Below are 15,249 nucleotides of genomic sequence, written 5' to 3'. Positions count from 1 at the left end.
ATAGAAACAGATCATAGGAAAGAGCAATCACAATTAATCCTTCGCAAAGAGCCGCCCCCCTTCGTTACTGTTGCTATGTCCGACAAGGTGCAGTGCTTCACGCCACATATCATGTTCTCACGCAATGAAAAATACATAGCAAAGAAAAACTGACAATGTGGCAACAGACAAGACAGAGCAAGTTACTTCTGGTATGAAACAAAGCCTCAGCTTTCAAATTTTGTCATTTTGTGAGAAATTCAAATGAATTAAATTTAATGTGTCGTGACAGATCGCTATAGCGCCTCAGAATTCAAACAGCACATAAACCGATCAACTCTTCCTTGTTACTAGTTATAGCACAAAATAAGCATGAATGAACATCAGAAGGTATCTTGTTTCAACAGCAGAAAGGCATCAATACATTTTCATGTCTGGTTTATTTGTCGGACAGAATGGCAGGTTCTGTGTTTTGATTGGTCAATTTGCCTGTCAGTCAAACTGCCTGCGATGGGTCAATTCCCTAAGCAAATTAATCTGCATACAGTATGCAGATATCATTAAATCAACACTGTCACTAACATTTTGAGTGCTAAACATTCTGAAAGTCAAAGTGATGTCAAATTACAGCTAAAATTGAAATACATAAATACAAAACACAAAAAAATTTAAAATGTAAAAATTATCTACAAAACAAACGTGTAAAAATTATATTGTTTGAAAACTACACGGTAAGAAAAATACCAGTAGAAAAACGGATTATGTCCTGGCAGAAAATTATCAGTACATGTTCCATTAAATGTACATGTGCACAACATTGATGTACTGAAAAGTAGTTTCTTCTTTGCGTTTTTTAAGTACAAACGACAATTTTGTCAAAACGATCAACAACGTTGTCAAAACGACTATTCACACAGATCCGCTAAAGCAATCAGATGCTGTATTATGCGTGCCAGGCCAGTAGTTGGCAATGTCACACTGTAAAAAATCACAATACGAACACGTAATATGCATGCGCATGACATCACCATTTTCATAAATTTGAGTTTTTGTCGTTTACATGGAGGAGATAACAGTATAGTTTCCAGAAACTTGCACTTTTAAATTCTTTTTCAAAAGTTTTTACACCCCCCAAAACACCATTGCTGTGTAAATGAATGGCCAAAACCCTGCCGACTACGAGTGAATGTTCGCCCTTAAATGACAGCAGAGAGTCTGACTTGTAACCCGAAGGCAGGGATTGTCGTGGGGGGAGGGAATAACCAGTGCTCTCTCCACTCTCAATACCACGACTGAGGTGAGACCCTTGAGTAAGGCACTGAACCCCCAACTTCTCCCCAGGCACCACAGCAATAGCAATATGGCTGCCCACTGCTCCGGGTGTGTGTTCACTACTGTGTGTGTGTGTGTGTGTGTACCTGGTATTCATCACGTTGTGGGGACCAAATGTCCCCACAAGGATAGGAATACCAGTAGATTTTGACCTTGTGGGGACATTTCTCAGGTCCCCATGAGGAAACAGGCTTATAAATCATGCACAATGAGTTTTTTTGAGGGAGTAAAAGTATGCACAATCTCCTGTGAGGGCTAGGTTTAGGTGTAGGGTAGGTGTAGGGCGATAGAAAGTATGGTTTGTACAGTATGAAAACCATTACGCCTATGGAATGTCCCCATAAAACATGTAAACCCAACATATGTGTGTGTGTGTGTGTGTGTGTGTGTGTGTGTGTGTGTGTGTGTGTGTGTGTGTGTGTGTGTGTGTGTGTGTGTGTGTGTGTGTGTGCACCTGAATTGGTTAAATGCAGAGCACAAATTATTATAGAGCATGGGTCACCATACTTGGCCACACATTACATGTCACGTCCAAAATACATTTTTTTTCCATGTTTAGATGAAAAGAGTGCCATGCAAACGCCCCTAAGATTACAGACTTTTCATTCAATCCAAAAACACAACACAATGCTAAGCATAATTCAAAATACAGGTAAAGCACCTGTGAAAAATACAAAAAATTCCTTCATATTTCATTAGGCTTTATTTTTACAGACTTTTCTTAGAGTGTAATTTTCATGTTAAAAGTAAGTTTAAAGGTCCACTGAAGTGCTTTGAATCACGCAGTGTTATTCCATGTGTTGACGTAATTTCAACTGAAACAGGAAGACGGGACATATTAAATAGCCAATAGCGTTTCCTTTATTTTACAGCTTGTACCAGAGCTGCTAAGCTCAGTAAAGCCACATTTGACAGCATATGACAGCAATAATCTCATCCATATCGCTATAAAATATAGCATTTTGTGTAGAATTCAAATGAGTCTGATACGTTTTATGGTCTGCGCCGACTCGCCCATATGATCCGCTCTATGCTATCGTGTCTCTAGACCGGAGCAGACTTTGTGTGACACAGTGCACAAAAATAATTTTCACATTATCTGAATCATTCCTTATCCCCTATATAGTGCACTACGTGCGAAACATCATGCAGAAAATGCTAATCAACATTTGTGAACAAGTGACCGATTTCAGCCACAGCTTCAGTGTCTATTTATAGTGAAGGGGTCGGGACTTTTTGGATTCTAGAGAGCATTTGATTGGACAGAAAGTTTGATGAGAAGCTGAAGTGCAGGGTGATGTCATCAAAATCATTGATTCATATTGCCGCTAGTTAGAGACTGTAAGTTTTGAATGCTTATATCTTCTAAATGTGAGTTTAACCTTAAGGGTATTCATACTAAAAGCCAAAAAACGTCAATTTTGATAGGGACTTTAACATTAAACTGTTCATTAGTAATTAAAATGTAATCATGTAGTCATCACTAATTCAAAAGAAAACATCTCACAATTGAAACCCAACAACTCAGTCCTAATTTTGACCCCTAGAAATGCACATCTCTATTGCTTTCTAATCAGCCATTACTAACTCATCCATTGCCATGACTGATAGCATCATTTAATCAGTTTGTTCACAAGCACCAATTATCCTCATTAGGTGCTGCACTCATAAATAAAAGCCACAGCCCTGTGTCTTCTAGCTTAATGGATAGATTATTTCAGCCGAACTAGTGTAGCAATGAAATAAATATCATCAAATATATGTACAGTATATATGTATTTAATGTTGCCACCACTGAGATTGGTTAAGTGTTGAGGATGTGTGTCTTCGTTTATCTGTTGTGTTTGTTCTTTGATTATATCTGCAAATGAGCAAGGGGTAAAAGAGAGGGAAAGAAAGTCTATCTGATCAGATGAAACGAGTCCTTGGCAAAAGATTCCCTGTGGCTGTGACTCCATTACAGGAACATGTGACAGAATATTTAATATCTTGACATCTCTACTTCCAATTGAACTTGCATCATTGCCTACAAAGGGCCATGTGACGAAAGGGTGAGTGAAAGCTCTTTCCGCTCCACGTTTGCAAACACTGTAAATCCGTATCAATGTCAGTTGAAAGGTTAGGATGCCGGGGAATTTGGCCGAGGTAAATTGATTAAGCACCAAATCTACTGGAAAACAGGCTCACATTCACTTAGGCAATAAAGAACAGACCGGGCCGTTCAGGAACACTTTAGCTTCCCATTTCTGGCTGACACGTTCAGTTCACTCTGATGCTGATGGTGTCAGAGTATCAGGGGCATCAAATATTCTAGCCAATATTATCAGCTCGTGACTCTCAAAGTCACTCTTCGTGTTGAAGTTTGTCTTTTTTATTATTTCATTTTATTTCATTTCAGGATATAATTATCATCTCAAAGCACAGCGCCACAAACTGTTAAATCTGTCTGTTCACACTACAGTGCAACATTCTCACAATAACATTTTCAAAACAAACTGATTAAAAGCCTTGTCAAATTAACAATACAACTGCAGTACTTTGTGTAAATTAAATATATTGTTGCTACGTTTAGAGGTAAATTATAACTTCCATCATTATTGCATCTCCGCAATATTGGACTGGATCCACTCAGAGCTTGCATAAGATTCCTTGCATCAAAGAACAACTCAGTGGATTTGCCAAAGTTTCACAGAGAATCTCTGACATATATTCTGGAGTTTTGTTTGAGGCTGTCTGTATTAACCAAATGAGACTCTTGTCTGTAAGTTTTATGGAGAACAGCTGTGGTAGTATTTGCTGTAACCACTTTGCTGGATGCTGGTTTATAAGTGTAGTGTCAACTATTTCAGATTCAAAAAGCAAATGATAGCTGGTTGTTTTACAAGTTGTTCAGACAACTGTTTATTAGACCTTAGTCACGGTAGTGCCATGGTTTTTTAACTGGAAGGAAAATGAGGCTGTGAGGGATAGAAGAAGTTTACTGGATGAGAACTAAGAAAATTAACAGATCTAAGACCTTTGTACCATTGTAAAGGCTGTAAGTATATTCCAGGCCAGATTTTGAGAGAATAGTTAGAAATTAAGCTTGGGAGAATGATAAAAAAACAGTAAAACAGTAATATTGTGAAAGACAGTTTAAAATAACGGTTTCTATTTTAATATATTTTAAAATATAATTGATTCCGTGATGCAAAGCTGAATTTTCAGCATCATTACTGCAGTCTTCAGTGTTACATGATCCTTCAGAAATCATTCTAATGCTGATTTATTGCTTTTATTATCAATGTTGGAAACAGTTGTGTGGGTTAATATTTTTTTCAGGATTCTTAAATCAAAAGTTAAAAAGAACAGCATTTATTAAAAATAGAAGTCTTTTCTAACAATGTAAGTCTTTACTATCAATTTTATCAATTTATAACATCCTTAAAAAGTAAAAGTATTCATTTATTTCAAAAAAGGAAAATAATTACTGATCTCAAACTTTTAAATGGTAGTTTATAATGTTACAAAAGATTTCTATTTTAAATAAATGCTGTTCTTTTTAACTTTTGATTTATTAAAGAATCCTAAAAAAGGATCACAGGTTCCATCAAAATATTGAGCAGCACAACTGTTTCCAACATTGATAATAAATCAGCTTATTAGAATGATTTCTAAAGGACGTTGTGACACTGAAGACTAATGATGCTGAAAGCTTTGCATCACAGGAATAAAATTGTGTTTTTTCAGAATTTTTGATCAAATAAATGCAGCCTTGATGCACATAAGAAAAAAATGTACTGATCCCAAACTTTTGAACGAAAGTGTATATTAATATATTAAATATAAGTTATTATATATGTATAAATATTTTTTTTATTCATATTGTATGGCACATTTATTATATATTTTTTCCATTTAATATAACCGGATACCTTTGCACTGAGCTACAAAACCCAAACACGTATAATTAAGGAATGAATTACCAAATATAATATCTCATTTGAGAACTTGAATTAGTCAACAATAATGACAGCTCTCTCAAATCACTGTGTTTTGAGAACTTCGCAGCTCAGTGTGCTATTTAAATGGTTTTTACTCAGAATGTTTTAATAATATGATGTTCAAATAGTCTGCAACAGACCTGATAAATCACAGACTACTAATCAAAACGTTAAAACATCATGTTAAGCTATTTGTGCATAACCTAATCAATATTCATGAGCTGAGCCTTTGCCTCTTTGTGACATCGCAACCTGTGCACATGCAGTGAAAACACGTGAGGAACATTACAGCTTCTTGAACAAATTAGTCTGAAAACAAAGAGAGGAAGTTAAGCTATCAATCAAACATGGCAAAGCACAAATATTTCACAGCGTTGAGATGAATTTGCGTATGCCTGCCTCATGTACGCATATCTAATACGTATGAAGTCATTAGCTGACAAAAACTCCTGCAGGAGAAAGATGAAAGCTGCTTCATGTTTGTCACCGGCTCAAGACCTCTGCACGTGTACATCGGCACATGCACGCAGGCGAGATTCGGAAAGGTGTATGTGAAGAAAACAAGCCAGTCATGTACGTCTCTGGCTCTTAGTCTGTCTCAGTCGGATTTACATTTTCTATCAGTCGTTAAACTAGTGCCCCAAGCTAGCGGTTTCCATGGCAACAGAACAGGCATTCCAGCACCTGCTGCCAGCCCTGTTCCCCGAGCAACCCGTGAAATCAGCATCTGCACTTTTGGTTTTGTTTCAAAAGAAGAGACTAATTTCGCTCACAACTTCTCCAGACTGTGGAATAATGCCCTTGAGAATGATGCAAACGGTGCTCCAATCAAGTGTTTACACTCTGCGCTGATTTAAACTGTCACTATAAACATGATGAAACATCAGCAGGATTCAGAAATCTGAAACGCACTCAGGAAACAAAAGCCTGCGAGTTCACATCACCTTGAAGCGTTTAAGAACAGACTGCGATGTGATGGCAGTTGAACATTTTCATTAACTGTTGTTAAATGAGCATAAAACATGAAGTATAGGCTATGATGTAAGACAACGTGACATGAGCTGCAAGAAACAGTTTGGCACTTGAACTAGGGATGCTCATTTCGGTTAATTTTCCTGACCGACAACCGCTGCTCGTTATCCGGTCATTAACCGTTAACTGATAAAATTAGAATAATGAATTCGTTTAAAATAAAAATAGAATGCACGAGTATCTGTGATGATACATAAAAATACAAGCAAATGTTTTATTTTAACGTGCAAACAGCAGCATACAGAGCAACAACAAAAACTGCATTCTTCATATACTCAAATTATCACGCATGAGCAGCGCTTCTGAGAACAGAGAAAATCAGAATGAAAAAAAAGAATAATATAAATAGGCCTACACTAAATATGTATAAACTAAATAACTACCTAATTAAGATGACAAAACTAAAACACACTGAATCATTCTATGCGCTTTGAAGAACTGTACCGGTCTTGTTCTTCTCGTCGGACATAAAAATATATAGCAGGCCAGCTTATACCTCAGTTTTTAACATGTGGACATGCTGTACGGATAGACTGGGACGCTGTCTGTTAACGCTTAGATCCGTGACAAAGACACTTCACAAAAATCCTTTCAATTTGCGGTTCGGGTCTTTTCATCCAGTAGTCATATGTGGAGAAACGTGTTTTCGCAGCGTTCAATAGCCAATCACAGACATTTCTGTTGATTACATTATAGCAATGGCCAATCAGAGGCGGCTATGTTACGATCCTCTCACCACTCAAAGTGCCGGTTTCAGTTCTGCTGAATTCTATACCTCCACGAACTCTCTCATTAAAACAAAGAAAGTGTAGACATGATGTAAATAAGAGATTCATTGTACAGAGTAAAGGTTTTTTTTATTTTTTTTATTACTTTTTATTAACTTTGTGAGATTGCGATTAACTACAGTATTGTATGAGTGACAGCTTTCCAGTGATTGTAAGGGGAGCGCGCACTTTTTAGACTATAATTAATTCAGAATTTGAATACATTTATTCATGGATTCACTCTCTGATAACCCAATATCGCCATTGCCATCATGTAGCATAGGCTACTTACACGAGTTACACAAACTAAGAGAAGGTAAAGCAGGTGCTTACTCAACGAAATATGTCTGGACAGCCGCACTTTTACACGCGCCCGCGAGTAAACATTATTTTTTCTTTCACCATGCAGCAAACTATAAATAAATAAATAAATATATATATATACATATATATATATATATATATATATATATATATATATATTATTTTTTTTTTCTTTATTATTATTATTATTATTATTCATTTTTTAACCGTTTAACTGATAGTAATAATCGGTTAAAATTCTTACTGACGGTTAACGGTTAAACGGTCAATATGAGCATCCCTAACTTGAACTGATACACAGCTCAAAAGAAATGCCTGCGAGCTTCACTGCTTCATATATTTGCATTTAATGTTTTTCTCCTTTATGTGTAATTATGTCATATGAGTTCCCTGCAGACATCTGCACATTGTTATTATAGAAAATGTATGATTGTATAGAAATGTTTAGTGCAAACTTTGTCATCACCATTTTTAAATGTTTTCCCAGTCTGGCTACTGCAGTTATTGAAATTCCATATTATTTTGTCTTAATGACTGATAACATATAAATAAGGTCACATTGGTTAATGGGAAATGCACTAATATAAATAAAAATGAGCCATATATTACATATGTTACAGTGTTTATGACTCTTTGTCAATGATAGTTAATAAAAAATGCTTAGTTCATGTTAGCTGAGGTCCACTAAATAATATTAACAGATGAAACTTTTGATTTTTATAATGTAATTAAAAAGATAGCTCACTTAAAAATGTTGTTCCCTCACTGTAAAAAAAAAGTTGATTTAACTTAAAAAAGTAAGTGTTCATGCTTCCTTAAAGGGGTCCTGTTATGCTCCTTTACAAAGTCTTTAATTTGTTTTTGAGGTGTACTTGAACATGCTCACATGCTTAGTTGTTCGAAAAACGCATTATTTTTCACATAATTTACATTATTACAATAGCTTTCTCCCCAGGCTGGCACAAACGGCTCGATTAGTTCCGGGTCCCGCCTTCCGAAAAGTCAGAAGTATTGTGATTGGTCAGAAGTCCCAGTGCGTTGCGATTGGCAAACAGCGTAGACCATGTTCCGCCCTGCTGTGCCCCTTCCCAAAGCAGCAAACTAGATTAAAGTGATTCTTACGTTTTAAATGTAATATAAATGTTTATATATATATATATTTTTTTTTTTTTTTTTTTTTTTTTACACAAACACATCTGATCGCTAAAGGAGGCTTTTACTGACCGCCCCGGAGCCATGTGAGGCATTTTTTTTTTTTATTATGGATCGACTTATTTTCAATCTATGCTGTTCTATGAGTACCAGAATTGATTTAATATAACTCCGATTGCATTCGTCTGAAAGAAGGAAGTCATATACACCTAGGATGCATAAAGGGTGAGTAAATAATACGCTATTGTTGGCCCTATCGTCAGCATACGAGATCGTGGATACGTGACATTATCATTATTGTGCTAATGTATTTAATTATTTGCATGCCTGAAACCATAAGGCTAGTGAAGCTATCTACACTGTATGATAAATAAATCTCTTACCACATACTGTACATATCTACGGCGCAGCGTAGACATGTGCTAGTTCGTGTTTACATCAGCCGCAGATCTGCGTGTGTTTGGACCCTCTGTTCAACACACGTGAATGGCGCTGCTTCAGCACGGCTACCGGAGCAGTTCGCGAACCTTTAGTTAAAGCTGCGTTTAAACGAGCCGACCTATGGCTCGCTGTAGCATCCCAAAAGCGGTTGTCCATATTACATGGGTAAAGTTAGGCGAATCCCCCACCCGCCAACGAATTGAATTTCAGTAGGCGGGATACCGCGTTGTGACATCATTGCATCTGGAAAACAAACGCTGTAGTCCAAACCAGTCGTTTCGCTGTAGTTCTTGAAAAGTGATTTTTTAAAAACGAAATATCTCCGTTTGGAGTGGACTTTGAGATTTGTAACTTTGTAGATGTTTTTTATGCCCAAACATACACACCACACACTGGCTAAAGTTCAAAAAGTGAAAAAGCATAATAGCACCCCTTTAAATTTTTAAGTTTAGTCAACATGAAATGTTAAGTTGTACTACATAAAAAGGTGGATATTTTTGAGTTAAGTAAACGTAAAAATTTGAAGGCAGCATGAACACTTACTTTTTTAAGTTGAAACAACTTTTTTACTTTTTTTTTTTCTTTGCTTTTTTTTTTTTTTTTTTACCCGTAAGACCTTCATTCATCTTCGGAGCACAAATTAAAGGAGAAGTTTACTTCCAGAACAAAAATGTACATATAATTTACTCACCCCCTTGGCATCCAAGATGTTCATGCCTTTCTTTCTTCAGTTGTAAAGAAATTATGTTTTTTGAGGAAAACATTACAGGATTTCTCTCCATATAGTGGACTTCTATGGTCTCCCGAGTTTGAACCTCCAAAATGCAGTTTAAATGCAGCTTCAAAGGGCTCTAAATGATCCCAGCTGAGAAAGAAGGATCTTATCTACCAAAATGATTGGCTATTTTCTAAAAAACAAATTAGAATTGATATACTTTTTAACTTCAAATGCTCATCTTGTCTAGCTTTGTGTCAACTCTTTGTATTCTGCTTCAAGACAGTTAGGGTATGTCGAAAAACTCCCATCTCATTTTCTCCTCTAACTTCAAAATTGTCGTACATTGCTGCAGAAGTGAACAAAGTGTTTACAAAATGAAAGTGCAAAGAAGCTCACACGCCCTTTACAACAGTGATGTAGGGCGATTTTGAAGTTGGAGAAGAAAAAAAGATGGGAGTTTTTCAACCTACCCTAACTGTCTTGAACCGGAACATACAGAGCTGACGCAAAGCTAGATGAGCATTTCAGGTTGAAAAGTATATAACTTGTCAAATTTAAAAAAAATAACCAATCATTTCGCTAGATAAGACCCTTCTTCTTGTTGTAAACTGCATTTTAGAAGTTCAAACTCGAGGCACCATAGAAGTCCACTATATGGAAAGAAATCCTGAAATGTTTTCCTCCAAAAAAAAAAAAATCTTTACGACTGAAGATTCCAAGGGGGTTAGTAAATTATCTGTAAGCTTTGTTCTAGAAATGAACTTTTATTTTAAGATATTTTTGATTAAATCCAGCAGCTTTCTGACCCTCTGAGCTTTTTAACAATGTCCTTACTACATTTCTGGGTCTAGGAATATTTCAGTTGCATTGCTGTTTATGGAGGGTCAGAAAGCTTTCAGATTTCATCAAAAATATCTTAACTTGTGTTCCGAAGATCAACAAAGGTCTTACAGGTTTGGAATGACATGAGGGTGAGTAATTAATAACAGAATTTACTTTTTGGAGTAGGGTGAACCCAATTCCAATATAAGGCTAAAAGCAGCCTAATTTCTTACAACAAACATCATACACCTGTCTAGCTAATAAAATATTTTCGCAGTTTAATAAAAACATTTTAAGGTTGCTAATTATGACATTTTCATTTCCACGGTTATTCAAACAGCGAATATGTATACAGAGAGCAAGCAAAGAACATTATCATTATGAAATCTAAATTTAATTTTTTTGTCTCTTAGTATGAATATGTTAGCCATCTATAAGCTAGTGTGCTCCAAAACAATGACGAAATTTGCATTTAGAAGATATAAGCACTTAAAACCAACAGTCTCTAACGTTCGCCAATATGGATCAACAATTTTGATTACATCACCCTGCACTTCAGCTTTGCATCAAACTTTCTGTCCAATCACATGCTCTGTAGAATCCGATGTGTCCTGCCACATTGTAATCGGCCACTTGTTCACAAAATTTCATTTGAAATTACGTCTACACATAGAATAAAGCTGTGTTTCAAAGCATTTCATTGAAACTTTAAAGGATGGCAAAAGTAATCTAAACAAAAAATACAAGAATTGAGCATGTACAATTAACTATCCAATTTGGCCTAGACTAAGTCAAAAACGAGCCCTTTTTTCCCCTTTTTTGTGACAAAACTGCCTCGTCCTACATTAAAAAGGTTTCGTTTATTGATTTTGTTTTGAAATCTCACACACAAATTCTAGATCCCACCTCTGAACCTAGTGATGTTCTGTACCGTATGATTGTTTGCCCAGAAAGCGGCTATGTATGTTTACTTTAAAAATAAGCCTCTCATGACGGAGTTTCACTATATAAATAACAGTGTACTGGCAGCTGGTCATGTTTAATAGCACATATAATGGAACTGACTCATTTTCCTCTGAGTGGTGAATCACAGCTCAATGGCAGTGTGATCTGCGAGAGCCCCGCCGTGGATGACCCTGCAGGCATCATCTCTACAGTCAACGCTCCATTATTTCTCTCATCTGTCTCTGTAACAAATCACTGTTCACTACCAGAACCAAATGAAAGGTAGCTGCCTCAGTCAGCAAAAATGTTCAAATTAATCAAAACACAATTACGGGGGTATGTTATCAGAAACGGATCACATTGAAAAATATCAAGACAACTTGATTACTGATCAAAGTACCTTCTGTAGCCTAGCTAAAAAAACTTTCTCTATGTTAGCCAATTAGAAAGTTTTACCTATCTAAGAAGTTTCAAAAGTTAACAAGCTGAATTTGCAGCCAAATGTCAAAAAATGTATGACAGTTCTGTCAACCACCCTAAAACTTGGCCAATGTATCATCGTTAATGCTGAGACCTGAACTTGCTAGCTTGTACAGTGCTAGTTAGTTCCTTTTACACACAACAACTACTACTAACAACAGCCTTTAGACTTACAGTATCAACGCTAGGGCTTCCCCCTAATAGTTGACTAACCGTTAGCCGACAAGAAGAGACTTGGTCGATCAAAATTTTATTAGTCGCTTAGTCGCAGAAAAAAAATCCCACAGGAAGTGGTGAAGTCATGCAGTCCATGACGGACAGACCGTTAACAGCTGGTCTATGTGGTAATACAGTACATCAGGCAGGACATCCAAACACTCACCTATCATTCATTGACTTTAAATATGCCGTTTCATTTGAAAGATGTAAGTAGTAGCAACTTTGCATGACTGCTCAATCTAATGTTAACCTAGAAAAATATGCGCTATTCAAGTGTCTGTAGCCAGGCAAAAATAGAATATTTCATAAAACACTGGCAAATAAGCAAATCCAATGAGTCAGAGAAAAAAATCATAATTTTCTGATAAACTGGCACTATATTTAATTAAGAAAAGTAGCAGAAGCCACTGAATATAGTTTTTTTCTGTATATAATAGATAAATCGCGCCTCAGAGCGAGCATATGAAACACAATAAATGCAATCATATCTTTCGGAGGTGGATGCCTGCTGTTTGGGAACGCAGTCGTGCAAATCGTACAGTCGTTTTGGGAAGCAATTATACAGAAATACTTTGATGACAGATTTGCTCGAGCATTTCAGAATGACCATAACAACATTTCAGATGTTGTGAAACAAGATTGGTCCGCTGGATAGTCCCATAGCCATAACATAGCACAAAGTGCATGACTTTTTTGATGTGTATGGAGGAGTTTATTCGGCAAATGCGTTTCCATCTGCAATTATTCGCATTAACCCTTTTTCGCACAAGTCAAAAAACACCTCAATCAAACATAAAAACTTTTTTGCGAATTAAGGGATTTTTATTCAAAATGTGGCTTTACCTTCGCGCAATTCTTTTGCAATATTTCAAAAAGCGCATAAAAATCAAAGATGGAGGCGCTGGTGCGGTCACTTGCTTTTAAAATACTACAGCAAAAAGTAATACATCTTTCGAATCTGAAAAGACTCTATGTTTATTTGTGTACGCTCACAATTACAACAAAACACTGCGCTTTTGTAAAACCATCTCTGTCTCTGTGAACTTAAAGGATTAGTTCACTTTCAGAACAACAATTTACAGATAATTTACTCAACCCCTTATTATCCAAGATGTTTGTGTCTTTTTTTCTTCAGTCGTCAGAAATAGTTTTTTTGAGATAAACATTTCTGGAAATTTCTCCATATAATGGACTTAAATGGTGCTTCGAAATTTGAACCTCCAAAATGCAGTTTAAATGCAGCTTCAAAGGGCTGTAAACGATCCCAGCCAATAATGAAGGATCTTGTCTTCCAAAACGATCGGTCATTTTCTTTTTTTTTTATATACCTTTTAAGCACTGAAACTCATTTAGCACTAGGGCTGTGATGCACGTTCGCGACTCGACATAATCACGTCGAAAGGTCACGCGTGGTCTGGTCCGGTCGTGACAGCACCGAGATTCCTGCTCCGTTGCGTAGTACGAGAGTCACGAATGCACATCACAGCCCTAGTGCTAGACGAGTTTCAGTGCTTAAAATGTATAAAAAATATATATAAAAAATATATAATATAAAATACATTAAATGACCGATCGCTTCAGTAGACAAGACCCTTCTTCGTCGGCTGGGATCATTTACAGCCCTTTGAAGCCGCATTTAAACTGCATTTTGGAGGTTCAAATTTCGAAGCACCATTTAAGTCCATTATATGGCGAAATATCCAGAAATGTTTATCTCAAAAAAAAAATTCTCGACGACTGAAGAAAAACTACATAAACATCTTGGATGACAAGGGGGTGAGTAAATTATCTGTGAACTGTTGTTCTGAAAGTGAACTAATCCTTTAAGTGCGAAACTTCAAAACTCCATGTATACTTGCCTTACAGACATGAAAAATATAACTAAAGAGAGTGAAATGTCTACTTTCAAATGAATGAATTCAGATAGAAAACAAATATTCTCAGATTATGTGATCCGTGTGAAAAGTGCATACAAGCACTTTACTACTGCTGAGATGACAGGCAGTAGCTGCCTATTTTTATGCGCATTTTGGAATATCGCATAAAAAATCTCTGGATGGAAACGCCAAAATGCGCATAAATTCTGAAAATGCGCATAAAAAACTTATGCGCACAACTGAGTAGGATAAACGTTTTATCCGATAAGGAAAAATGCGCATAAACTACGATGGAAACACTTTTACCGAATAAATTCCTCTATGCGTATTAAAAACATCATGTGACTGCACGATGGAATGGGATAACTCGACTAACCAGCAGACCCATCTTGTTGCACAGCATCAGAAATGTTGTATTGGTCATTCTGAAATGTTTCCTTCACCAGTTTTGTCACTTGACCACCACATTTATATTTTTTTATAGTAATAAAAATCATTTAGTTCAGTTAGAGAACAAACAGTGCAATTAAAAACTGAACGCAGCTGCTCAACAGTCGCATCACAGGTCCGCGGCAGGAGTCCGATTTAATTCATCACAACGAGGAGTGTGAGCCGAGTGTGGTAAGAAAGACAAGACCGTGGCGAAAGATTTTTGAAACAAAATGCAAAACCGCCTGTTTTAAAAATATTTTGGATTTTAAAAAGGCCTGTTGACTGCTGCCGTTTATCTAAAAGGTGATTTTGAAAGCTCCTTGGAAGAACATTCGATTCTTATTCATTCCACCGTGTTTGCTGATTTTCAGTAGGCCTGTTTTTTTTTATAATTACACTTTCGTTACTTAACAGTTATTTTATTTTTGTTAATAAATAAATAATTTTGTGTTTAATATATACTAAGTGAGTTAGTCGTACTGTTTTGTTGCCGTCCATTCAATCATTTGACGCCGAATTGCAGCTAATTGGAAAGTAAAAGTAAAATGCTCATGCACGGGCATTTACAAGCTATTTTAAAAACGAAGAAAAGCGTGGGAACGTGGAAAAACTTTAACGAACTACCCCCCTAGGTGATACCGGTATTGCCTGTGTTGCAAAGTCAATTAACCGGTGGGATAATTTCCTTACCGTCACATCCCTACTACAATCCAATTAACTTCCATTAATTATATTTATATAAAAAT

At 36.3% G+C, this 15,249-nt stretch overlaps 1 protein-coding gene across 2 annotated transcripts in view; it reads right to left on the bottom strand.

The window, feature by feature from the left end:
- Positions 1 to 15,249, bottom strand: part of kcnh1a (potassium voltage-gated channel, subfamily H (eag-related), member 1a) — a 78,784-nt gene that overhangs the window by 39,985 nt on the left and 23,550 nt on the right. The gene's annotated exons all lie outside the window — the stretch shown is intronic.

The sequence above is a fragment of the Garra rufa genome, chromosome 21, assembly GCF_049309525.1.
Source record: "Garra rufa chromosome 21, GarRuf1.0, whole genome shotgun sequence".
Lineage (NCBI taxonomy): Eukaryota > Metazoa > Chordata > Actinopteri > Cypriniformes > Cyprinidae > Garra > Garra rufa.
Note: the sequence above shows the minus strand (reverse complement) of the source record. Positions and strands in the feature narration are given on the sequence as shown.